General features: G+C 37.3%; 1 long non-coding RNA gene across 1 annotated transcript in view; it reads right to left on the bottom strand.

Moving 5' to 3' along the window:
• Nucleotides 1-25501, bottom strand: part of LOC123379300 — a 31628-nt gene extending 6127 nt beyond the window's left edge. The window contains exons 1-6 of the long non-coding RNA XR_006583593.1: nt 25285-25501; nt 24371-24447; nt 23970-24073; nt 11593-11678; nt 11182-11323; nt 839-929 (exon numbers count right to left, since the gene is read on the bottom strand). This is a non-coding gene — a long non-coding RNA (uncharacterized LOC123379300). The remainder of the gene's footprint in view (nt 1-838; nt 930-11181; nt 11324-11592; nt 11679-23969; nt 24074-24370; nt 24448-25284) is intronic.
• Nucleotides 25502-26063: the final 562 nt, after the last annotated feature.

Here is a 26063-nt window from a genome sequence, read left to right as displayed (position 1 = left end):
GGACATTATTTGGCCTACCACAATGGGCACCGCTAACCATTTATGACTGGTCTTTTTCTTATTTAAGTTTGTTTCACACATCAGCAACAATTTTGACTTCAATTTTTCTTTGTGAATACAGATTGGGATCCATTTTTTCCTTTTACACAGACTTGTGACTATATAGTGGCAGAATTTTCTAGGATATACACAGATGAGAGCCATCATATCCTTGCAGCAGTGGGAAGATAAAAACATCAGAGGTGACGATGTTAGCGAAAGCTTGGGAATAGGGTAACTTGAAAATGGTTTATTAATTAAATGGTGTTTAATTAATAAAATGCTTGGAGATAATTTATGAATTTCATTTAGTAGACTGCACCTGTCCCTTTTTCTGTGAATAATTAAGACATGACAGTCTATGAAAATACAAAGCCTCTCTTATGGTGAACTGTACTCACCTGAGGTGACAAGTTATTGAGAGAAGAAAAGACTATCAATAATGGTTTTATATTTTAAAAACAATAATTTGCTCTTAGTCCAGACAGAAGCAACATGCTGTGCAAAATTATACATCATGTATCAACAGCTGAGAAGTAATATATATCACTATCAATGCTGCCTGTATAAAAGCCCCCCACATTACCATATCTACCAGTAATTTTTACTTTAACAGAGAGAAAAGGGGACACAGGAAGAAACCAACTTCTTCTTATAAATGGTTGGTTTAACACATAGTGAACAAATTGATGTGTAAATTGGCTTTGATGAATGCTTGTGTTAAATGTGGTTATTTATTATGAGTTCCATTACATAAATTGGTTGCAAAATTATAACAAATGTTCTTTATTAATCTTACCTTCTCTGTGGCTAGAGAATGACTCAAGGCAATTATCTTTCATGGACTTCAGCATCATTAGGGCTGATGTGCTGAGGAGGGCAGACAAGTTCTAATAATACAGAGAAAAGAGAAACATGTCTTTTCTTTGCTTCTTACATGGAGAGATGTTATTTCTCAATACAGTTTCCTTCATCTCCAATTAAATCCTTCAAGTTGTTAGTTTCTGGTATTTTTGCAGTAACAGCAGCTGTAGGTGTAAGAAATATCTTACATATTATGTTCTTTATGGTATGACATTTGAAATTTAAACAGATGGCATAGATTCTGGTCTTAAGGAATTCAGAGTTTGCCTAAGATGGCACAGGTGCTCTCAGGCCACATTTGGCTACTTGGTAGGAGCTTCAAGCATTTGCTCGATGGTCCAGTGACAGATTGCAGAACTGTCTTACTGTTTTCCTCTTCAGCATGGGATATAAATAACTTGAAGATAGTAGCTTTCTGGGAAAGGAAAAGAAGTATTTCTTCCAAGTACACTTTTACAGCCTAACACTCAACCAGAATCAAAGAGTTAAAGAGTTATCCCAGTACATGATTTGGAGCTACCTCTTAGTTATCAGGAGCCTTTTTTTTCAGTTATGAGTTTTTTAGTTCCCTGCTTCTCATTTCCTCTCCCCTATAAACTGTTCTTGCCCTACTTATATCCCTAAGAGGGGGAAAAACCAAAAGGGAAGAAAAGGAACTCATTCTGCTTATTATGGATCTGTAAAGATTGAGGGTGGGTTTAAATGGTGCAGGTGGGATGGGGTTTACAAATCATGATTATATAAAATAACAAAAATATCAGTGCAAATTTGTCATCTGGAGAAGTCAAGTTAGATGGTATGCTTCCATTTTTCATTAATGAATATTTATTGAGCACCAATGATATGTGAACCTCTCAGCTGGGGGCTGGGTGCTAAAGGTTAAGGGGGCAGGGATGGAGAGAGAGAAAGTTTATTGCACCAGAAATGATAACCAGGACACTGGTATCCAAACACTGCTTCATCTCGATGCTAATTGCTAATCACTGATATGAATGCTTATAAAATAAGTTAGGATTAGGTTCAGCGATAAAAGAGAATGTCCAGCAAATTAAACGAGATACAAGTTATTTCATTTATTTTTTTGTCTTACTGAGGTGAATATCTGCATAGGCAAAGTGCTATACGAAGCTCCTTTTATCTTCCTGTACTACCAGATATGTCCTCTTTTACTAAACTAACTTCATGGTACAAGATGGTTGCATCAGTTTCAGATCTCATGTCAGCAGCATTTGAGTCAGCAGAACAAGGAAAAGGAGGGAAAAGACCATGCTTCCTCTCTCCCCCTTTAAGAATATTTGCTGGAAGGGGCGCCTGGGTGACTCAGTTGGTTGAACGTCCGACTTCAGCTCAGATCATGATCTCACAGCTCATGGGTTCTAGCCCCGCATCAGGCTCTGTGCTGACAGATCAAAGTCTGTAGACTGCTTCAGATTCTGTCTCCCCCTCTCTCTTCCACTCATGCTCTTCCTCCACTCATGCTCTTCCTCCACTCATGCTCTTCCACTCATGCTCTTCCTCCACTCATGCTCTGCCTCTCTAGCCTTCAAAAATAAACATCAAAAAAATTAAAAAAAAGAATATTTGCTGGAAGTTGCACATCTTCCATGTACATATAATTGGCCAGATCTAGCCATAAGAGAGGCCAGGAAACAGAGCCTTAGCTCCAACTGGTCACATGCCCAGCTAAATATTGTGTGTTCTGGGACTTTCAGTTTCTACTCAGGATGTAGAATGCTGTAAAGAGCATTTCTTTTGCACTTATAACAATAACAACAGCAGGAGCAGCAAAAACACCAAATAATCTGAAAATGAATAACTTTTCCTGAATGCAGCAGAGAAGTGATGATCACCTACTAACATGAAATCCAAGGAAAACACATCCAGCAAGAGTTAGGACATGAACACTTGCTTACCTAGGATAGATGTTATCTGTCACAGGTAAGAATTCAACTTAATTCTTAAATGAATTGCTAAAGGCCAACTGTGGTTTGGCAAGTATAAAGAACCCCTGGATAATATAAGCACAAAGAGAACTTCCATTCATCACAGGACTTTCTGTAAAGGATGAGGTTCTCACACAAGAGAACTAAACATGTAGACCTTATGATGTAGGTCTGGAGAAATAAGGGCTGTGGGGGGAAAACACAGGTCATTCTCCCTGTATATTCTATGAAATAAAAGGCTTAGGCTGTTAGAGGCAGAGAAATAAAACCTGATGCCCTAAGGCACTGATGAAAACCCATTGATGCTGGGGGAAGGGAATAAAACAAAACCTTATACACTTGAAAAAGGAATGAAAATACTTGCTGGGACCAGACCTGCAGCTGAGAGTGAATAAGATCACTGAGAAAGACCTACCCCCAAGACTCAGCAACATAGTATCTGCTGAGGACTGACACTTAAACAGAACAAAAGTGGTCTACTGCTTGAAGAGGAGCAGAAGCATGCAGAGAGACACTTTTTGAGTCATAATGCAAAAGGCAGGCCCAAAATTGAGGATGGAGCAGATGTTGAAGAAAAACCCTCTGGTAAACCAGCCCACATGCTAAATAGAAAGTTATCCTGGAGGCTTTGACGCTTGTTATACCAAGAGTAATCCTAGCAACAACTCTAAAATGCAGCTAAACTTATAGCAATAATGACCCAGCCACTCCCACCATACACACAGAGACACAGACACACACCAAACAAAGCCTACCAAAAGGAGACAAGTGTCCATTTCCAGCCTTCAAAAGTTTTTACCTCAGACTCTTCTCTCCTACACAAGATGGCCAACTTCATCTTTTAACAAAAAGTTATGAGGCATGTAAAGCAAATGAAAACAAACTTCTGTCAAGAGACAAAGCAATCAATAGAACCAGACTCAGATATGCTACTGATGTTGTCCATAACTATTAGAGAATTTAAAATAAATATCATGAATATGGTAAAAGCTCTAGAGGAAAAGGAGAACACCATGATGACCAGATAAGTAATTCAGCAGAGAGAGACAGTATAAGAAATAAACATAAATACTAATGAATCACTAAATTCTACTCCTGAAACCAATAATACATTATATATTAACTAGCATGAATTTGAATAAAAAAATAAATTCTGGATATGAAAAGCAGAGTAACAAAGAATGCATTCAATGGGCTTATCAGAGACTTAATACCGCTGAGTAGAAGAAACAATGAATTTGAAGATGAGTCAATATAAATGACTTAATCTAAAACACAAAGAGAAGTGAAGGGGGGAGAAAACACAGATCATAGGAAATATTAAAGAAACACTTGTTGAAAAATTTGCAAAATTAATGACATAAACAAAATGTCAGCTCCAAGAAGGTGAGAGAACACCAAGCATGATAAAAACAAAAGCAAACTAAGAAATAAGCTGGCAAACAAACTAAGACATTTAGGTAGATTATATTCAAACTGCTGAAAACCAAAGACAAAGAGAAAATATTGAAGGTAATAAGAAATGAAGGACATATTACATACTGAGGGGAATTATATATATATAAGAATTATAGGCTTCTCATGAGAAACTACTCAAACTGAAAGGAAATGGAGTTACATTTTTTTTAATGAAAAGTGAAAACAAAATCCTGTCAACTAGGAATTCAGTATCTAGTTAAAACAATTTTCAAGAGCAAAAAAGAAATAAAGGCCTTCTGAAGCAAAAAATTAGCAAATTAATAACATGAAGATCAATACTAGAAGAAATGTTAAAGGAAGGTCTTCAGGCAGCAGCAGTAGGCTACCCAACAGAACTGAAGTCTGTACAAAGAAATGAAGTGGATTGGAAATATATTAAATGTAGTTAAAAATCATTTTGTCTTATTTTTAATTGGTCATAAAAGAGACATGGCTGTCTAAAGCAAACAAAGTAACAAAGCATTGTGTATTTATATCATATATAAAAGTAAAACATATAACAAAAATAGCACAGAAAATGAAAGGAAGGAGTTGGGAATATACTATTGTAAGGACCTTCCACTATTGTGAAGTCATAATAAATTATTTGATGTATATTATAAAATTTTTTTACATTTATTCCTCTTTTTTTGAGAGTGTGAGTGGGGGAAGGACAAAGAGAGAGGGAGACACAGAATCCAAATCAGGTTCCAGGCTCTGAGCTGTCAGCACAGAGCCCATCGTGGGGCTCGAACTCACAAACCGTGAGATCATGACCTGAGCAGAAGTTGGACGCCCAGTTGACTGAACCACCCCAGATGCCCCTTGATGTATATTATAAATTCTAGGGGAACCACTAAAATATTAAAGAGGAGTATAAACAATAAGCAAATAGTTGTGATAAAATGGAATAACAAACATTTTTAAAAGGCAGAAGGAGAAAAAGAACAAAGAACAAAGTTTGAAAGATGGAACAAAGAGAAAACAGCTAGATAGATGATAGTCTTTAATCCACACATATCAGTAATACTTTAAAGGTAAACTGTCTAAAAACATCAAGTAAAAGACAAAAAAATGTTACATTTAATAAAAAAAATCAAGTTCTAATTATATGCTATCTATGGTAAATCAATTTTAGTTATAAAAATATAGGTTAAAAGTTAAAAAAAGAAAAAAGATATTCCATGTCAATACTAATCAAAAGGAAGCTAAAGTAGCTATACTAACAGCAGATAAAGGATAAAGAGGTATATCACATGATGAAGAGTGGAAAGGAGTACGTTCTTCAAGAATTGGATAACAAAGCTACAAAATACCTGAAGCAAAATGTGATGAAACTGAAAGGCAAAAATGACAAATCCAGAATTACATTTGAGTACTTCAACACTTCTCTTTCAATAGGTGATAGAACAAGGAAACAAAATCAGTGATGATGGAGAATATCTGAAGAACACTACCAACAAACATTACCTGACTGACATTTCTAGAACATTTTACCCAGTTATAGCAGAATACACATTCTTCTCAGTGCATGTGGAACATTCCTCAAAATAGACCATATTTTGCACTATAAAACAAATCTCAACAAATTTAAAGTAGTAAAATTATTCAAGAGATGTTGTCAGACCATCAGAGAACTAACTAGAAATCAGTAAGAAAAGGCTACCTAGAAAATCACAAGATATAGGGAAATTCAACAACTGACTTCTAATTATTAGATATTCCATTGTTATTGAAAGAGGGAAAAGGAGATATTAAGGGACAATAAGCAGTCTGTTTTAGGTGCAGACATACAAATACATTGATTATGTTGACAGAGTGACTCCATGTTAAGTTAGCAGAGCAAAAGTTTTTAATGCGGTTATTACGAACTCAGTGTTATGCCCTCCAAATTTGTATATTGAAACCACCTAATTTGGAGATTGGCCCTTCAGGAGGTAATTAGGTTTAGATGAGGTCATGAGTGTGGGGCCCCCAGGGTAGGATTAAGTTCTTTATAAAAAGAAGAGATCTCAGAACACATCCAATCACTCTCTCTCTTTCTTTCTCTCATTATGTGAGGACACAGTGAGAAAGTAGCTGTCTGTAAGCCAGGAAACGGGTCCTCATCAGGAATCCCAGATGGTATCTTGATCTTGGATTTCCTAGCCTCCAGAAGTGTGAGAAATAAATGTCTGTTATATAAGCCACCTAGTCCATGGTATTTCACCATAGCTGACTGAATTAAAGAGGGAGACACCACCCCAGTTTTATTCAGCCCACCAATATTTCCTTTTACCAAGATGCTAGACTTTCTAACCTCTCTTATTCCTTCTGCTCATTGACCATTTTATCAAGATTATGTTTCCTTTGTCTATATATCCATCCCTCTCCTGCCCCTTAGTGCTGACCCAGTCCTCTTTTGGGAGGTCAGGAGGTGGGAGAGCAGCTGAAACATGAGGCTGCCACAACAGCTAGAAACCTCAACGAATTTAGTAATACCACCTAGAGAATTATTTCAGTATCAGGGATTCCTCACACAAAAGAGCCCAAAAGGCTAACTGGTAGGACAGAGAAGGCAATGCGAGCTCTACCATTTCTCTAGCTGGGCTAATGATGCATATGTCATAGGATGCATACATAAGAGACACAGGGACATACAACATGCTCAGTATATCCTTAAGCATGAAAACTGCGTGTTTCTCTCATCCATCCACCAAGCCCCTCTCCTCTTAATTTATTACCCTACCCCTGACAAAACTCCTGTAAACTCCACCTCAGTAATTCCTATTCTTTTGTGATTGTAAGTGCAGTGTCATCTGTACATTTTTATCTTAACTTAATCTTTAAATATATAATAATACAATAAATAAATGTCTACATAATCTCTAAATTGACTTAACATCTTGATGATCAACACATGTTCTGACAAAAACAATTTCTTCTAATTCTACTGAATCAGGTTTTATTTTCATCAAGAAAATGTATTTTCAATATCCCTTAATATACTTGAACACAGAATTATAACCTTTCTAAAACCTCTAACCAAATTCATTTAATTATTATTATTTAACCTAAGATCTGAGCATTCTTCAGCATACTGTATTTCTTTTCCAACTAATACTACCCATAATGTTTTAAAATTATTTGGGTAATATCTTTCTTTCTTATCAGATGAAAGTTCTATAAAGCATGGATCATTGCTTTTTTGTGTGCTCATTTTATCCCCAGTACCTGGAACGGCACCTTGGCTCAATAAATATTTGTTGCAAGAATGAATGAATGAATGCAGAGTATGTCCCACAGAAATTTCTCTCTCTCTCAATCTCTCTCTCTCTCTCTCTCTCTCTCTCTCTCACACACACACACACACACACACACACACACACACACACACACAGGAGCCTCAGACCTTGCTAACAGACATATAACAGCCTTTCTCCAGCAGCGCTTGACACAGTTATCTCATCATTTTCATCAGATATGCCCATGCTTGTTAGCCTCAGGGCATACTTACAAGCAGTGCAGCAAAAAAGGCAATCCCTGCCATGATAGTTTATTGCAAAACAGAGGGAATAAAATAAAGCAAGCATGTAGTGCTACACATACACAAGCTAATAAACAAACAAAAGGTCTAAACCACTGTGGCATCATTGTGACAGCAGTGTCTCGAAGAAACTCCGCTGGCTCTAACTCCTGTCAGAGGCAATGAATGCCTGTGGTGTGTGTGCTATAATGGAGCTGGGGAGAGAATTGTGTCCAGTTCTTTGAAGCTATCAACATGCACATGGCAGATGAATCTTCCCAAAGGTGACCATTTCCAGCACACAAATTCTCTTCTTTAGTTTGGGATGTGGCCTTTGTGCTATTATATAATTATCACCAAAGAACATTGTTATTAAAATATCAAAACAGTATATTTTAAGATGCATTCAGAGTCCTGAGGCCAACAGGGTAAATGGAAGTTTGTTCATGTTATATATAACCAGGTTCTAATATCCACAGCAGGTCTTTACTTTGGCTTTCCTGTGTCTCAGGAATAAGGCACTTGCAAGGGAATATTTCAGTGCTGCCTGGGCCATTCCTCACTACTTACAATGGGATTCCATCTACTTCAAAATGTTCCTTAATGGCCAAAAAAAGACATGTTGGGGCATAAGGAGACTACAAAAGGGATTAATAGCATATGCTATGTCAAATTCAGTTCAGATTTCCCCATCCAAAAGATGTAATTTGGGACTGGACTACAACACTGAGCTAAGGTTGATCCATCCAAGGGGGCAGTAATAACGGGTCACTCTGCAAAGTGTGCAAGATGGCAGACTACGACTTGTCCTCCAAACTGTCTTTGACAGTTTGAAAATCTGTCAAAAGGTAATCCTTTTGGCCAAATATCTGGTCATTCTCTTCTATGAGGTAGGAATCTTTTGCAGCAAGATAATGTTTAAGTCAAACAATTTTTACTCATCACTTCTGATGTTTAACAGAGATATGACAGTCACGGAATGTGCAAGAGGGAAGTAACAAGGAAAGTGAGGAAGAGAAAGTGGTTTCAACATAAAAACTCAATTGGTTATTGGACTGGCCAGGGAAGGCATAGTCATCTTTTATTTCTTAATGTTCCCGAAGACAGGAGATAAGAGTCTGCAGAAGTCACTCCTTCTCCCTCACAGGATGACTCCTTCTCTGACAGATATACATACCTAACAAGAGTGCCAGTGTTTTTTTTTTTTTGGGGGGGGGTGGTGGTGTGTAGGATTATCATAGCAGATGCCTATTCTGTAGCTGCTACAGACAGGTCTGACTTGCTCTTTACTTTTGTTGGCATTTTATTATGAATTTCACTGTGGCAAGAGAAAGGATGAACCTGAGCTCCTGAGTGGTGACAGCCAATGGCCCATTTATTTCTAGTGTCAGTGTTTTCCCTAGCTCCAGTGGAAGCATGGCAATCTTGAAACCTGTCTGATATTGGCATTTAGAAAAGAGCTTGATTCTTGCTCAATTTATGGTACATCTAGTCCTTTGAAAGGCTTATTCTAATGCAAGGTCATGCAATATGTTTGTGTGCAATTGATGTTGAATTTTTATGCCAGCTGAGCTTCATTTCAGAATTCAATGCATTTGTTAAAACAAACTTTACTTTTATTTCAGCACAAACTTTGCTCCCAGAGCTATCAAGCATCTGAGGTTTGTTTCAAAAGAGAATGTTTTCAAACTCATCATCCTGTGGTCGTGGATGTATGAGTTCTTTGCTCAGACACACATTGATTTAGTCTTTGCTGATGTTGGGAAAAACACAAGCCTGATCTAATTATATCGCAACTACCTAGATGTCTTAAAAATCTTTTTTTGATGTCTCTGACATGGAACACTTTCCCCTGCTTTGAGACTTCTTCCATCATCTCCTTTACTCTTCTTTCTCCCATCATGATTAAGTTCACATGACCATATGATTCATTCAGTGTGATACTAACCACCCTAAATCATTGCCATCCTTAAAACACCTTGCTCACTTTTACAATATCATCTCTCCTCTGCCTCTGCCTGCTTACTCATATACTGCACACACTGCCTCAACTACCACTACCTGGAAGTCTTAGCTTCTATTTATTTTTATTTTCCTTTATCAAAACTGTTATTTTCATGGTCTCCAACCCCTCTTCACAAGATCTTCCTTCTTTGGGGGTAAGGCCAAGTAGGGAAGTAAAGAAAGCAGCCTGCATTTGGAACCCATGACTGAAAGACACAGAAACTGTTGCCCATATTTGCAGCACAAGGCATGAGGCCAGAAAACAATTGTTAAAGTCCACCTCAGAGAAAGTTCCAAAAGTCCAGTTGGTGATAGATAGTCAAAAGTTAATCAGAGCAAGGGAGTTTGACCTGTAGGGACAAGAAGATGTTGAGTAGTCAGAGAGTATGAAAGGGACAAGATACAAATCTGATCCATTGAACAGGAGCCCAGGGAATCTCATCAGAAGAGGTAAAAACCCATGGTAGGCTACTGGGTTTTTATAAACATATAAGAAGAGTATTATCTTGGGTTGATTTTTATGGATTTTCGTTGATTAATGGAATCCATCTGTAAAATGAGTGGCAGTGAAATTTAATCTGTCCTTCTCACTTTAATGGAATGTTAGATGAATAAAACCACCTTGGACTGATGAGTTTAATCAGGATCTGTAAACATTTAAAGAAGGAGGAGAAGGAAGAAAAAGACCATGGCTCCCCACCCTCTTGCCCCCTAGCAGCTAAAAGGGAACCCTATAGGCAAATGGAAATCAGAAAACATAACTAAATGAAATGTGCTCTTTGTTATGAAGTCCCTCTTCCACACTTCTTTTCTTTCTGCCCTTTCTGTCTTTCTTTGATTTTCTTTTTTTTCTTTAATTTTCTTTTGAATGTGACTGTGAATTGGTGTGCTGTGACTGTTGCTGCGTTCTACTGGCCTGGGAATCTAGGAGAAAGGAAGAAAGTACCAGAAAACTGAGAGGAGAGAAAATTATATAATGAAACACAAAGTAAGAGGAAACTACACAAAAGTTTGGGAACAGCTGAAATTGTGCAGTCTAATACTTCTTGGCCAGACACTTCTCATGGGCATTTTCACTCTCCCTTAAAAGGCAGAACAGGGCAGGCTTCTTGTTTATGATGAATGTACATGGGATACATTCAGGTCTCTGTAGGCTGAATCTTTTCAACAGGGACCTTTTCAAGAAATTTTGAGGGTATGTCTAATGATTCATCAAATGCTTTGCAGCATTCCAAACCACTCTTGTTTTGGGTCAGGGAGAAAAATAGCCCCTTTTCAGAAGTGCAGAACCAGATTGGTTGTCCTCCAGCAGCTGTTGAGACCTGTACAGGGACCCACCAGGAGACTCTGGAAGGGGCTTCCTCCCACCTGCTCCATCTGAGGGAGGTGTTGGGATCACAGAAGGCCTCCAGCGGAGTGTGTGCTTGATCTTCAGCCCTGAAGAGGGACTGCGCCAGATGCTGTTTCCTACTGTACAGGGACCTATTCATTTAAGCAGCAGCCACCAAATCTAAAGGTTAAAAAAAAAAACAAAACCAAAAAACAGCCATTTTCATATCCAATATTCAATATCTTCTTTAATTAAAATGGATACCTATTTAAATTATTTAAAGAAGATAGCTCTTTGATCATGAGTGCTCATTTCCAAAGACTGAAGACAGCAGAACTCAGCCTCCTCAAGTCCTAATTAAAGGTGATAGCCTGAATTAGCATGTAACTACTTGCTATGTTTGTCACATCACTAGTAAAAGTAGTTTTAGTGTTCTTATTTTTTCTTACTTAAATACATTGCTCCTTCCCAAGCAGAGAGCCCAAGCTCTTCCTTCCCAGAAAGGGTGGTGGATCCTGTTGCAGTCTGAAGGATTCTAGAGGAATATGAATGGTGATAATTACTTGGAAGCAATGAAATAATCACTGCTGAGTTTCCCAAGCATTTTAAAGCTCTTTCTTATTCTAATATTTGCTCCAAGACTGATTATTTGATATTTGATGTCACTTATTTCTAACGCAGCTGAATGGTTCTTGGTAACTAGGCAGCAATGAAATTTGCAACTTCTTTCCTAATGAACCAGTATTTGAACCATTAAAGAGAAAAATCAATGAGATTGTTTCAGATTGTTCATTACCCCCTTTGCAAACATACTAGCAAGGAAATCAGCTGTCGCACCACATGATGTAACTTCAGTGGAGCTGGAACATCATAGGATACATTGTCCATGAGAAGGGAATTGAAAGCAGCAAGTGTTTTCTCTATAAGGCCTTGAAGTAGTATTCCATGGTGGGCTGCAGGTCCTGGGATATTAGAAGTGTGCAGAGGACTCAGAGGACAGGAAGATGTTTTTTATTTGTTTTTGTGTGACCTTTGATTTCCAGTCCCGTCCCCTGCCTAGAGAGCAATGGTTTTTAACTTCAACTGCCCAGCTTTATGGCTCTTCTGGTAACAGGCCCTACTCTCAGGCCACAGGCACGTGGCTATGAACCAAGTCAGAGCAACATCTTTCTGGACAGAATGGTTAGTACCAGGATGTGTTATCAAAGTGAACCAAATTAGGGAATGTTTTAAATTGTAGTTGCCAGAGAAATGCCCATCTCTCTCCAACTGGAGAGCTAAAAGGGAGAGAGCTCAAAGTAGCAGAAAGTTATGTTTCTTCTGCTTAGAAGAGCTGAAAATTTATAAAAGCTACAATGCAGGGACAGAATCACAATGGTATCTGAGGCCCTAGTTCCAGAAGTCCCAAAGGCCAGCTGCCTCCTGCTCTTTCTATAGTTTGATTATATGAGCCAACACAGTTCTCCTTTGTTTAAGTAAATTTAGCTTTTGTCACTTGCAACCAAAGACTCCTGACTAAAACAAGGACTTCAAATATAAAAGTGTCTCACCCTCCTGCTGCTTTGCATTTGAATTAAGCTTTCTTTTCTCCAGCACATCAGCTCAGAATGGTATCTTGCTGTAAGTGTATCTTGATACTATTCTCTTGCTTTGTGTTCCTTTTAGCTATCTTTGGAATTGGTGCAAGGGGTGAAGGCTGCGCCTGTTTAGGTGAGGCCTGAGTTTTAAGCACCCACTGAGAAAGGGAACCTCTCCTTTGTTTGTGGAGCATACACAGCCAATGCTTTTCCCGTATCTGTCTGACCTTACTGTTTGGTATGCTCCAGCCCCTTCTAACTACAAATATCTGCATCTCTGTGCCTAAAACCTTCCCAAGCACTGCAGGGAGTCACTCTTCTCCTGTACATAAGGCTGGAAGTTCCAAAGAATAAAGATTTTCAGGAGCAAGCCTCAACCAATGATGATCAAGAGTTGTGTAAAACGCCTGAGGTCCTTCATGTCTTAAGCAGCACAACCTGAAGGAACGTTCTGGTGATTTCTCATTGTTTGCCCACAAGGTTTCCTCAGTTGCCCACTCTGGGGGCTGACCTAATAATACACTCTTTATTGTCTTCCATCCCTTACATGTGTCTCTTCTCCACTCTCAACCAGTATTTTCTATACTTCCTAAGTAATCAACTTGCATAGATCCTGGTTTTAGCGTCTGCTTCTGGGAGAATCCAACCTAAAACAAAATTTAAGAACCAGAAGTAAAGAATTTCTTGTCCAGAGAATATGGTTTGAGATTCTCAGGATAGGGATGTGGAACTTACATCTCCAAAAATCAAGAAGTTTTCAGAAAATAAGGGAATAAGAGCTGGTTTTGTAACAGAAATAAGCTGTTGCTTAAATGACCAAATGATTTTTAATGAGGGTATCAAGACAATTCAGTGGAGAAAGAATAGTCCTTTCAAAAAATGATGCTGAGCCAATGATAGCCACATGCAAAATGAAAATTTAAAAAAAAAACTATACTCCTACTTCATACCATATACAATTAATTCAAAATGGAAGAGTTAAAACTATAAAACTCTTAGAAGAAAGCCTAAGTGTAAAGCCTTGTGATTTTGGATTAAGCAATGGTATCTTAAATATGACACCAAAATCACAAACACCAAAATAAAAAACAGATAAATTGGACTTCATCAAAATTAAAAACACAAAACTGGGAGAAATTATTTGCAAATCATATACCTGACAAGAACTTCTATTCTGAGTTTAATTTTTACAATTCAAAATTAAAAAGTCTAATAACCCAATTTAAAAATGAGCAAAGGAATTAATAGATATTTCTCCAAAGAAGATACACAAATGGCCAATAAGAAAAGATGCTCAAAATCATTAGTCACTGGGGGAATACAAATCAAAGCCATAATGAGATTTTCATTGTGGTTTGCATACCTACTAGGATGGTTAGTATCAAGAAGATGAACAATAAATATATTGGTAAAGATGTAGAGAAAGTGAAAACGTCACACATTGTTTGTGGGAATATCAAATGGTGCAGTCACTTTAGAAAATGGTTTGGCATTTTCTTAAAAAGATGAACAAAGAATTACCATATGACCCAGCAATTCCATTTCTAGGTAAATACCTAAGAAAAATGTAAACATATGTCCACACAGAAACATGTACACAAATGTTCACAGTACCATTACTTAAAATTATCCAAGTGATAAGTGCATAAAAAGAATGTAGTACAGAGAATGTTTATTTGGTCATATGAAAGGGATGGAGAACTGATGCACGCTACAACATGGATAAACCCTGAAAAGATGCAACATTAAAGAATCCAGACACAAAAGGCTCATGTTGTGTGATTCCATTTATATTAAGTATCCAATATTGAGTCATAAAGTAGATTAGTGGTTGCCAGGGACCGGGGATGGGGAGAAGCAAATGCTGAGAGACTGCAAATGGGGATAGGATTTCTTTTTGGAGTAATGAAAATGGCAAGCAGTCATAGGAGGGGGGGAAAATGTTTAGACAGAGCTATGAGAAATCAGAATAAATTATCTAGATAAACGATTAGTTGCAGATCAGACTTTTTGGCAGAGAATCTACATGAATGAATTAAATTTCTGGGGAAATTGCAAGGTAATTCTGAAGGGAAAATATGTTTGTAGCTCTGCAGTCAACTTATACAACTACAACTAATATAAGCAAACCTGGGTTCAAATCCTATATTGCCATTTAGTAGCTATAGGCAAGTCAGTTGCTTCTCTAAAATGCAATTCATTAATCTATTCTGTGATGATAATATTCCAGACTTATAGATGTGTTTTGCCATGAATGATGGATGAAGAGATACTAGGTGCAATCATGTCTGTGGTAATCATGCCACAGTGATGTAGAAGACAGATAAACTCTCTCTCTTTATGGGACTTACATGCTGGGGAAGAAGATGGTCAAGTAAGGTAAAGAAAGAAGACAATTATACACTGTGAAAAGTGCCCTAAGGGGAAGTAACAGGATATGTAGTAATGAGCGATGACGAGATGAGGAATTGATTTTAGACCAGGTGGTCCAGAAAGGCTTCTCTGAAAATATAACATTTGAGAGAAGAACAGAAAAATAAGAATCCGGCTATGCAAAGATGTCCAGAAAACTTGCCAGGCAAAGAGGACTTTGAAGATCAAGACTATGAGAGAAAAGACGAAAGTCATGGAAAAAGAGGGAAAGAAGCATATTTAAGAAAGATCAACCTGGCAGAGTACATTGTGTGGGAAAGTCATCAGGTAGGCCTAGACTATATAGGTCCGGGGCCCAGATTCACTATAAGGAGCAAATGCCATCATATATGGAAAATGCTCAGCTTCCCTGTTTAGCAAATGGTACTCATTATTAATAGGGCACAATAAAGCCACTGTCCGTGAACCTGATTTCTCTTAAGTGATGCAACAGAGAGTGTGATATGGCTGTGACATTCTTCTTCATGAAGACAACCAGGGAGAGGACTTGATTGCTCTGGCCAGCAGGCCAGTGACCCTTTTCCCCCTTTTGCACTCTCAGTGTATTCCTTCCAGGATACAGACTCCATCAAAAGGGGACAGGATTCTTAGGAGAGGAGCATGTAGGAAATGCTCTGGCCTCCCTCCTAGCAACTCCATCAGTGGATGTACCTTGTGCCATACTGTGTAAAATGTGTGCTTTGCCTTTTTCAATTAAAATTGATCAGCATGACTAATACTAAAGGACCTGGTGCTTTAAATCCACTAAGGATTAGCATGTGGGCTGTGTGGGAGGCTGAAACACAGCCATAGAAGCTCTCACACAGAATTGCCCTAGTTACTACAGAAAAAAACCCTAGGAAAACAGGGTGTAGGGAATGCAGATAGGAAGCCAATCCACTGCTGTATCGTTGCATGTTTGTTATTTGTAATGATGGGCTTTGCTCACCTGGAGGACCAATTTTTCACCAATTTTTCTCTATGAATCTTAAGTTGACATGTTAGAGATCCAAAAAGGAAGTACAAACCATTACATATTATAACGGCTCAAACATTAGGGGAGGGCCAGTGACACATGTTCACAAATATAAAATGAAAATCTCCCTTTTATTTTCTTACATCTAACATATTGGAAGAAACTTTGGGGGCCCATTAGGCCCCAATTCTATCCAGCTTCTAGCCAAACCTCTCCAAGGGAAGGTCAGTTCACTCATTTCTTGTTTTTGCTGCGGTTGTGAGGCAGGATTGAGAGCTACGATGTTGGCTTTGTCACCTTTTTTTCATTTAACTTTCCATGAACTGCAGGACAACAGAAACAAACCTACATATTACTGTGAGTCTGGAGAAACTGGGGATTAAGAATAGGGAAAGAGGCAATGAGGAAGAGGATATACTAGTTTAATCCATACCCACACAAATAAATATATGGTCAGGCTTGGAAAATCCTTATTAAGAAAAAATGAGTCTGGCTGTATTCTGAATCTAGAACTGAGGCTAGCCAACTATGGATACCTTATGGGATTGCAACTGAATCATATTAGTGAACACCCAAATATGTATACATGACCATACTTTCTGAGAAATACACACTTCTTACAGTCTTTGGCTTTGTGTCCTAACTATGCTTCATCACAGCATATCAGAGTTAATTTAATAAACTGAATTTCTAATATGACTTCAAGATGCAATTGCGGTGGTCATATTTCATTGTTATTAGATATATATATATATATGTGTGTATATATATATATGTATGTATATATATATACATATATATATATGTATATATATATACATGAAAGCTGCCAATGTAAAAGAATTTTCAAAAATATGTAAATAGATGGAAGTATTTGATAAAAGGGCTATTTTCAAGTAATGGGTTTAGGTAAGTACATTAAAGTCAAGACAGTCTTCTGAAGTGTTTTTCCAAACTGGTTTCAGCCTCCTTTTCTAAAGAAGCAACCATAAGACACAAATACAAATTCTGCAATCACAAATGATGAATGGGTCCAGTTTTTCCTTAACTGAATGTGGGCCATGGCATGGCCCGTGAACACACAAAGGTAAGTCAGCTCCGGGCTCTATTCAAATTATTAGAAGTATCTTAGCTGATCTTCTGCCATATCCTCCAAGTGACATTTCTTGTGACTCACATTTGAAACAACTTATGAAAACCATTCCATATGTCAAACTTCATTTCATTCAATTTTCTTCTGGTTGAAAATTGACACTAAAGATGTTTTGTCTTTCAGAGCATTTTCCTTTGGGAGCCAAAGGCCTGATGATGTATAATCCTTCCTGAAGGCTTTATGGCAGGGCTTCACAAAGCAAACATTTTTTCCCCTTATTTTATATCACCCTGACAAACAGAAATGCTGAGCCATTTAATTACAGAGCCTGCCTGACACATCCAGAGAGTCAAATATTCTGGCGGTGTCTAGCTGAAGGGGAAAAATGCACTGGATTCCCAGAGTTACTTGTCAAGACAATGACACTAAGGAAACTAGTAAATAAGCTGGCAGGGCCAACAGTGGATGCTATGATGTGCCTGAGTGGTCCCCATGGTCCTGAGTCAGCTCCATTAGCCCTAGAGCACTGCATCTTATGTTGCTGATCCTTTGTTTTAGCTTCAGGCTGAGTAGCCAGCAGATGATGGGCATAGGTCAAAAGAACAAAGGTCAAGCCACAGGCCCATATGTCATGAGCTGGTCTGTGCTTTATAGAAACTTCCAGATCTAGAGCTTGCATTCCTAATTCCCAAGCTAACTCACAGAAAGAATCTGTACAGATGCAACTGAATATTTCTTCCTCAGACTCCAAAATATGACAGACAATCCCCTTAACCATGCATGAGTGCACCAAGATATTATATCTTGTAGTGTTTCAAAGCTCTAACATATAACCAAAATGTATCAGGTTACCTTTATTTAATGCCTTTTCCTCCCTTTAGAACAGTTAATTCCTGTGATAATTTCCAGTCCATTTTATAGTGATAACTAAAGTATGAAAGTTACTCTCATGAATAGTTTTTGTTTACATGCTTTAAAGTTTTCTCTCTTTTTCGGGGCGCCTGGGTGGCGCAGTCGGTTAAGTGTCCGACTTCAGCCAGGTCACGATCTCGCGGTCCGTGAGTTCGAGCCCCGCGTGGGGCTCTGGGCTGATGGCTCAGAGCCTGGAGCCTGTTTCCGATTCTGTGTCTCCCTCTCTCTCTGCCCCTCCCCCATTCATGCTCTGTCTCTCTCTGTCCCAAAAAGAAATAAACGTTAAAAAAAAAGTGTAAAAAAAGGTTTTCTCTCTTTTTCTTTAATCCCATCAATCTTGGAATAAAAAGAAAAAGAAAAAAATACACTTTCTGTGAGACAAGCAGTATTCTTGGAATCAAGCAGTGGAAGTTATGGACAAGGTCACTGTCCTTCAGGAAAATACGTTCAAGTTGAGGACTGTGGGTGAGAAAATAAATATGTAAAAAGATAAATAAGATGCTGGAGGAATTGTAAGTGCTCTCAATAATTACAGAATGATACAGAATGGTTGTAGCATTAGACACTTTTGTAGCGTGGCCAGGAAAGTTCTTTGATGTGATGATGTTTGATTTGAAACATGAATGATAGAAATAATGAAATATTTTGGTGAAGAGTGTTGCAGGGAAAGGAGTAACTTGTGCAAGTGCCCTAAGACAGAAATGATAGCAGATGAGCTTCAGGATAGAAAGGTCAGTGTGGCTGGAGAGTAATGAATAAAAATGGAGCGGACAGAGATGATGCTACAGGGTTTTCAAAGGGCAGATATGAAAGGAGTTCTAGGCATACGTTTTGAAAAGGAAAATATAAAACTGTTATCATTCATAAACAATGTGATATTGTATATAGAATATCCAATATAAATTCACACAAAATCTGCTAGAGTCCATAACCAAATTTAAGAAAATATCAAGATACAAGATCAATGCATATTAAATTTCTATATACTAGGAAAGAAAACTCCAAAAGTACAATCAAGAAAATTACATTTAAAATAACACCAAAATGTTAAAATGCTTAGGAAAAAAAATTTAACAAAAAAAGTATGAAACCTACACATTGAAAACTATAAAACATTGCTGAGAGAAATTTTTAAAGATTTATATAAATTGAGAAACATAACGTATTTGAGAAGAGGAAGACCAAATGTTTTTAAGATGACAGTTCTCCCCAAATAAATCTATATAATTGAATTCAATCCTTGTCAAAATGCCATCATGCTTTCTTGAAGAAATTGACAAACTATTTCTAAAATTTATGTGGAAATGCAAAAGACCTAGACTAGCCAAAAAAATTTTGAAAAATAACAAAATTGGAAGACATGCTATGCTACCTGATATCAGGTAATTGTGGCATCAGATCAGACATCTACATCAATGAAACAGAAGTAAATGTCCAGAAATGTATCCTCAGATTTATGAATAATTTATTTTTGCAAAGGTGGTGAGGAAATGCATGGGAAAACTCTTCAAAGAACTGCTGGAGCAACAGGATAGCCATATTTTTAAACAAAAAACTTAAGTCCTTGCTTCATATAACACACAAAAATAAGCTCAAAATGAATCTTAGACTTAAGTGAAAAACTAAAACTATATATCTTTTAGAATAAAGTATTGGAGAAAATCCTTGTGAATTTAGGTTAGATAAATATTTCTAATTATAACACTAAAAGTTTAATCATAAAAAAATTGATAAATTTGACATTATTTTTTTTTTATTTTAAAAAAAAAATTTTTTTTTTCCAACGTTTATTTCTTTTTGGGACAGAGAGAGACAGAGCATGAATGGGGGAGGGGCAGAGAGAGAGGGAGACACAGAATCAGAAACAGGCTCCAGGCTCTGAGCCATCAGCCCAGAGCCCGACGCGGGGCTCGAACTCACGGACCGCGAGATCGTGACCTGGCTGAAGTCGGATGCTTAACCGACTGCGCCACCCAGGCGCCCCAATTTGACATTATTTTAAAATAGGCTCTGCAAAAGACATCATTAATGAAATGAACAGACAAGCCACAGAATGAGAGGAAAATATTTTCAAGTCATATATATAAAAAATTGCTGTGTATCTTGTATGAAAATATAAATAAGTCTTACAATGCAATAATATAGAAAAAATCAATTTTAAAGTGGGGGAAAATTTACATACATATGGACAATAATTCATGAAAAGTTTCTCAACTTTTCAGACATTACGAAAATGAAAATTAAGACCACAATGAGACAACATTTAGACATTCTATGTCTAGAATGGCCATAAACAAAAAGACAATCACAAGTGTTGGGCAACATGAGGAGAAACCAGAACATTCATCCATTGCTGGTGGAAATGCAAATTGGTAGGGTCACTTGGGAAAATGGGCAGGTTTTTAAATTGTTGAGCATATACTTACCATGTTACCCAATGATTTCACTTCTCAGTATTTACCCAAGAAAAATGAAAATTTATGTCTACCCAAAGATTTGTTCACCAATGTTTATAGCAGCATTTTTCATTATAACTCAAATAAGGAAACAATTCAAATATCTATGAAACAATTCAAATATCTATGAATGGATAAACAAAATGTAGTATATCCAAATAATGGATTGCTATTCAGCAAAAGATCAAGTTACTTATTCATGAAACAACATGAATATATGTCAAAACACTATGCTAAATGAAAGAAGTCATTCACACAAGATTGTATATGATTCAATCATTCACACATGATTGAATATGATGTATATTCTATAAACATAGAAATCTAATTAATGATTGTAGTTGAAGGCAAGAGTGGAGACTGACTAAAAAACATGCATGCAGGAAAATTTTAGGGTGATAGAAGTGCTCTGAATAGAATTATGGTTATAATTGTACAACCGTGTGAACCTACTAATAGGTAAATTTTGTGACATATCAGTTATACCTTGGTAAAACTGTTTCAAAAAATCATAATGGTATCATTGCCTGTAGTCATAATTATAACTTAAATGTTAGGTATTCATTAAATCATTTTCACCAATTTTAGTTTCATTTTCTAAGATAAAATTCCAATTAAATACTTTATCTCTATTCACTATGATGTTGATGGTCCTGCTTTATATGGTTTCACCTTAAGTGGTCTTTTCAGCACCAATTATCCTTAGATAATGACGAAGTTTTATATGTATATTACTTCACGGTGTGCTGTATCAGGGTTACATTAAAATACAAGCAACGTAAAATCTAATTTACAGCAGTATAAAATCAGGCGAGGTTACTTGTCTGTTACATACAACTGGAAGTTTGGAAGGAGGTGGTTTTTGGTAGGTTCAGTGGCTCAACATGAAACAAGATGGTCTCCTCAGGAAACAGATGGAATCATCATATGGAATATTTGAAAGAGCGATAAGAGGGGAGAAGAAAACACAAGCAGGAAAGAGAAACTTCCCCAGGTAACTCCATTAAACTTTCGGTTACATTTCATTATTCAGAATTGAAGAACATGACTACCTCTGTGGAGGAAGCTGAGGAAGAAAATGTAGTTTCCTAGAATATCATAAAGATGAAAATGGAGAAGATTCAAAATATGTCCACCTAGCCAAAAAACAGTGACTGTCACCTGTATCTGTAATGTCTTTTGGGGAACGTCATAATAGGAGCAAACTGGATGAACGTACCTCCCAGGATATAGAAAGTTACTGGTAATTCATATAAGAAATGGAATGGGAACTAAAATGTAAAAGAACCTCACTTTGTATCATCTCTGCCTTCAGAAATATGATTACATGAAAAAAACTAATCCCATAATGTTGGTTGAACAGTGCAATTTTATATGTGAGGAATGTCCAGAAAGATTACTTGATTTGCCTAAATCCACTCCAGAAAAAACTAGCAGAGCATGAAGGCCCACCCAGATGTCATGAGTCATAGTCTGGTTCTTTCCTTGTCACACGGCAATAACTCTGTTCTCTGTTTATCTATTGATTGTTTTTATCTTGTCTTCACTAGTACTAGTCATTGTATGATTTTTTTCCTACCTTTTTTTCTACTTCCCTAGTTGTAAAAATACTTTTGAGTATATATACCCTTAGCAAATATTTAGCTCTGTCACTGTGTCATAAAGAAAATAAGAACCCCCAGTTATTCAATGAAATGAATGAGAGAAATATACCATTGCAATGTTGAACTTTTATATGGAAAATTTCCATGATCTACTAATGGTGTTCACTGAGAAAATTCACTCCTGGCGCATCTACTTTAAAGACTTTGCTTACCAATGTTCCTGGGATGGATATGTTTAGAAGTACCACTTTTCCCATGAGTTCCCAAAGGGATTGCTGAGATTCCTAGAAGCTTCCTGATAATTGCAGTTATAGAGTTTTCCTTTAGGAAACCCATTTTCAGAATATTTTCTGTTTCTGATCTTTCTTTTCTGGTTCAGTGTAGCCTACAGTTTAGAACAAAGAAGCCATCCTGATTTTATGCAATGAATATGAGAGAATCAATCAGGCAAGTTCAGAGTATATAAAATAAAATGGCTTCATCTTTCAGTACCTGTGGTCCTCATAGAACCATGCCACTTGGCACTTGGAATTAAAGACTATTTCAGTCATGTGATGGAACACTGGCCTTGGGATTTTGGAATGAAAGGATGGGCAATGAAAGCCAAGGCCCATATGCCTAGTTTTAAGGAGAGTTTACACCTGAGAGAGTGTGGTAGCAATGCTTACATTTGCAGGTAAGACTTCTAACCAGAAAGGGAATCTATCACAGCAATTTAATGAGATAGAGAGATGGGGCTCCTGGGTGGCTCAGTCAGTTAAGTGTTCGACTTCAGCTTGGGTCATGATCTCAAGGTCTGGGTTTGAGCCCTGTGTCAGGCTCTGTGCTGACAGCTCAGAGCCTGGAGTCTGTTAAGAATTCTGTATCTCCCTCTCTCTCGGTCCCTCCCCAATTTTTGCTCTCTCTCTGTCTCTCAAAAGTAAATAAATAAACATTAAAAAAATTTTTTTAATTAGATAGAGAGAAACCAGGTAGGTAAGGTAGAGCTGATGAATAAACATTTCACTGTCAAGCCAGACATTTGAAATGTTGCCAAATGATGTTTCTCACCTTTGTTTCAGAACTCAAACATCCATACTTCCTCTCAACCAAGTACTTATTTAAAATAGCTATAATTTCATATAAGTTTCATGAGATAATTACTCAAAGCCTTATAAGAGATGAAAACAATTTAATTGGTCTATGTTCTGAAACACTGGAGAGGCATCAGTATCTCATACCAATCTATACTCCATCATGCAATGGACTTTATTTCTGTAAGGCGTCAGCAACCCGTAATTATATCATATCATTCTTACCACTATTAAAATGTCATGTCCATACCGAAGGTAAAAATACAAAGAAAAATTAGACTTTAAAGAGGCAGAAGATAAGTTGCTACCTCAAAATAACCATCTACATTTCTGTCTGAATATTAACCAAATCACTACCATCTTTGATTGTACTAAGGAAACTATATATCAAGTATATCTCCACCAGTTCAGCACCTTCTTGAAGGAGCACCAGGCCTAAACACAAATATTGAATATATAGAGATGACACAGAACATTTTTGAAAACTTAGACGAGGGGTATTTTCATTTGGCAGTAATGGAATACCTCTTGAACTTAGTATTTTCCATGTTATATATATGATTCACTGATAGAATCTTTTAACCATAAGTAATAGTTATCAGTTAAGTGATAAAGTATGGACTTCCAATAGGCGCTTTTAAGCTTTAATGGTATACTAAAAAGCCACTGTATTGGTTTTTTTCCCCCTTGACTTAGAGAATTATTCTAGGACTCATTTATTACCTCACACTGAGTACTGCTGGGTCAGCACAGAGGTTCCTTAGTGGTAGCACTATATACTCCAGGTCTTTTATCTTGAACCACTATTCCCCTTCCTGTCTTGATCCCTGTGGACACAGAAAGCCAGAATTACACTGTCTACCCTGTGTATCATTCATAAGATTTATTGGAAATGTTACTAGGTTTTCACTCATTTTCTGTGCTCCTTAAACTCAAGACATCTATTGTTTTCTTTGTTGAAACTTCAAATTACGATATCTCTCTTCTCTTGGACAAAACATCATAGGATAATGCTTGGCACACTGATAGTATGATTTCCTAGTACAGTAGCCCCTCCCAATCCCCCTCCCCACCTTATCTGCAGAATGCAAAACCATTATTTCACTTTCCATGGTTGCAGTTACCTATAGTTAACCATGGTCCAGAAGCGAATGATCCTCCTTCATACCTCCTTGTGTATTGTCAGAAGGTCAACAGTAGCCTACAGTTATGACAAATTATGCCATTAAACCTCATTTCATTTTATCATCTCACATCATTACAAGAAGAAGGGTGAGTAGAGGTCAATATGATATTTTGAGAGGGAAAGACCACACTTACCTAATATTATTATAATTGTTCTATTTTATTATAAGTTATTTTTGTTAGTCTCTTACTGTGCTTAATTTATAAATTCAATTTTACCACAGGGATGTGTGTTTAGGAAAAAGCATAGTATATATAAGGTTCAGTATACTATCTACAGTTTTAGGTATCCACTGGAGGTCTTGGAACATATCCTCCACAGACAGGTGGGGGGCGCTACTGTATTTTATATATGGCATTAGAAAGTACATGTTCTCCTTTCCACTGGATCATGAACTGTAAATATGTGAGAGACTATGTCAATTTCTGACCATATCAAAAGTTGGGGATGATCTGGAGCAACTGGAACTGCTCCCAGCACTGCTGGTAGTAAAATGATACAAATGCTTTGGAAAATATTTTGCAGTTTCTTAAAAGGTTAAACATGTACCTAAAATAGGACCCAGACATTCCATTCCTAGGTATTTTTTAAGAGAAATAAAAGCACATGTGTACGCAAAAACTTGTACACAAATATTGATAGATGTTATTTGTAATAGCCCAAAACTAGACATAACCAAACATCCATAAAATGGTGAGTGGACAAATTGTGACACACACACACACACACACACACACACACACACTGGAATACTACGCAGCAGTAGAAAGAACTGTTGGTACATACAACATGGATGAACCTGAAATAATTACACTGAGTGAAAGAAGTCAGATATAAAACAATAATACATACCGTGTGACTGCATTTTCACATGGTTTTAGAAAGTTCCAACTAACCTATAGTTGCTTTGGAGGACTCAGGGAAAGGCAGTAGAAGACTTTTGAAAGTGACGAATATATACACCCTCTTGACTGTCGTTATGATTTCACAGGTATATATGTATTTCAAAACATATCAAACTTCATACTTCAAATGCATGCAGTTTATTATGTCAGTTAGATATCAAACTGTCGGAAAAAGAGAGAAATATAGACACTTAAGTTTGTCATACACTAAACAAATTACTCCCAACAGACTTTCACCAAAGGAATCTCTAAGATATATATATATATATACACATCTTATACAGCCCAGAATTAAATATATACAGCCCAGAATTAAAGACTAAAATGTAGAGTGCTGCCTCTGACCAGAGAAGCCAAAAGTACCAGTTTAACTCTCCTGATACCTGCCAGCTGAGCCTGGGCACATAGTCCCATGGCTTCCAATGGGCCACAGCTTCATAGGACTTTGAATCTGGAGGCAGTGACACAGAGGCCTAGGAATGGTCCAGAACTCAGTCTGGTTGTGACAGAGGCAGCAAGGGAGAGGAGCACTGGCATCTGGAAAACAGTGGCAGCTCTACCTATGGAAACGTGGGCATCGGCAGGATCACCTGGCGTCTAGGGGTGCTGGAGCAGCGAGGCGGGGTGGTGGTGTCGGACCAGCAGTAGGAGCAGTGCAGGCAGCTCTCGCACACTATGATCTTGGCGGTAGTTCTCACCCCCATCTGACCTCAGATATGCTCATTC

This window comes from Felis catus, chromosome A1 (assembly GCF_018350175.1).
Source record: "Felis catus isolate Fca126 chromosome A1, F.catus_Fca126_mat1.0, whole genome shotgun sequence".
Taxonomy (NCBI): Eukaryota; Metazoa; Chordata; class Mammalia; order Carnivora; family Felidae; genus Felis; species Felis catus.
This window is presented reverse-complemented; position numbering and strand designations above follow the sequence as displayed.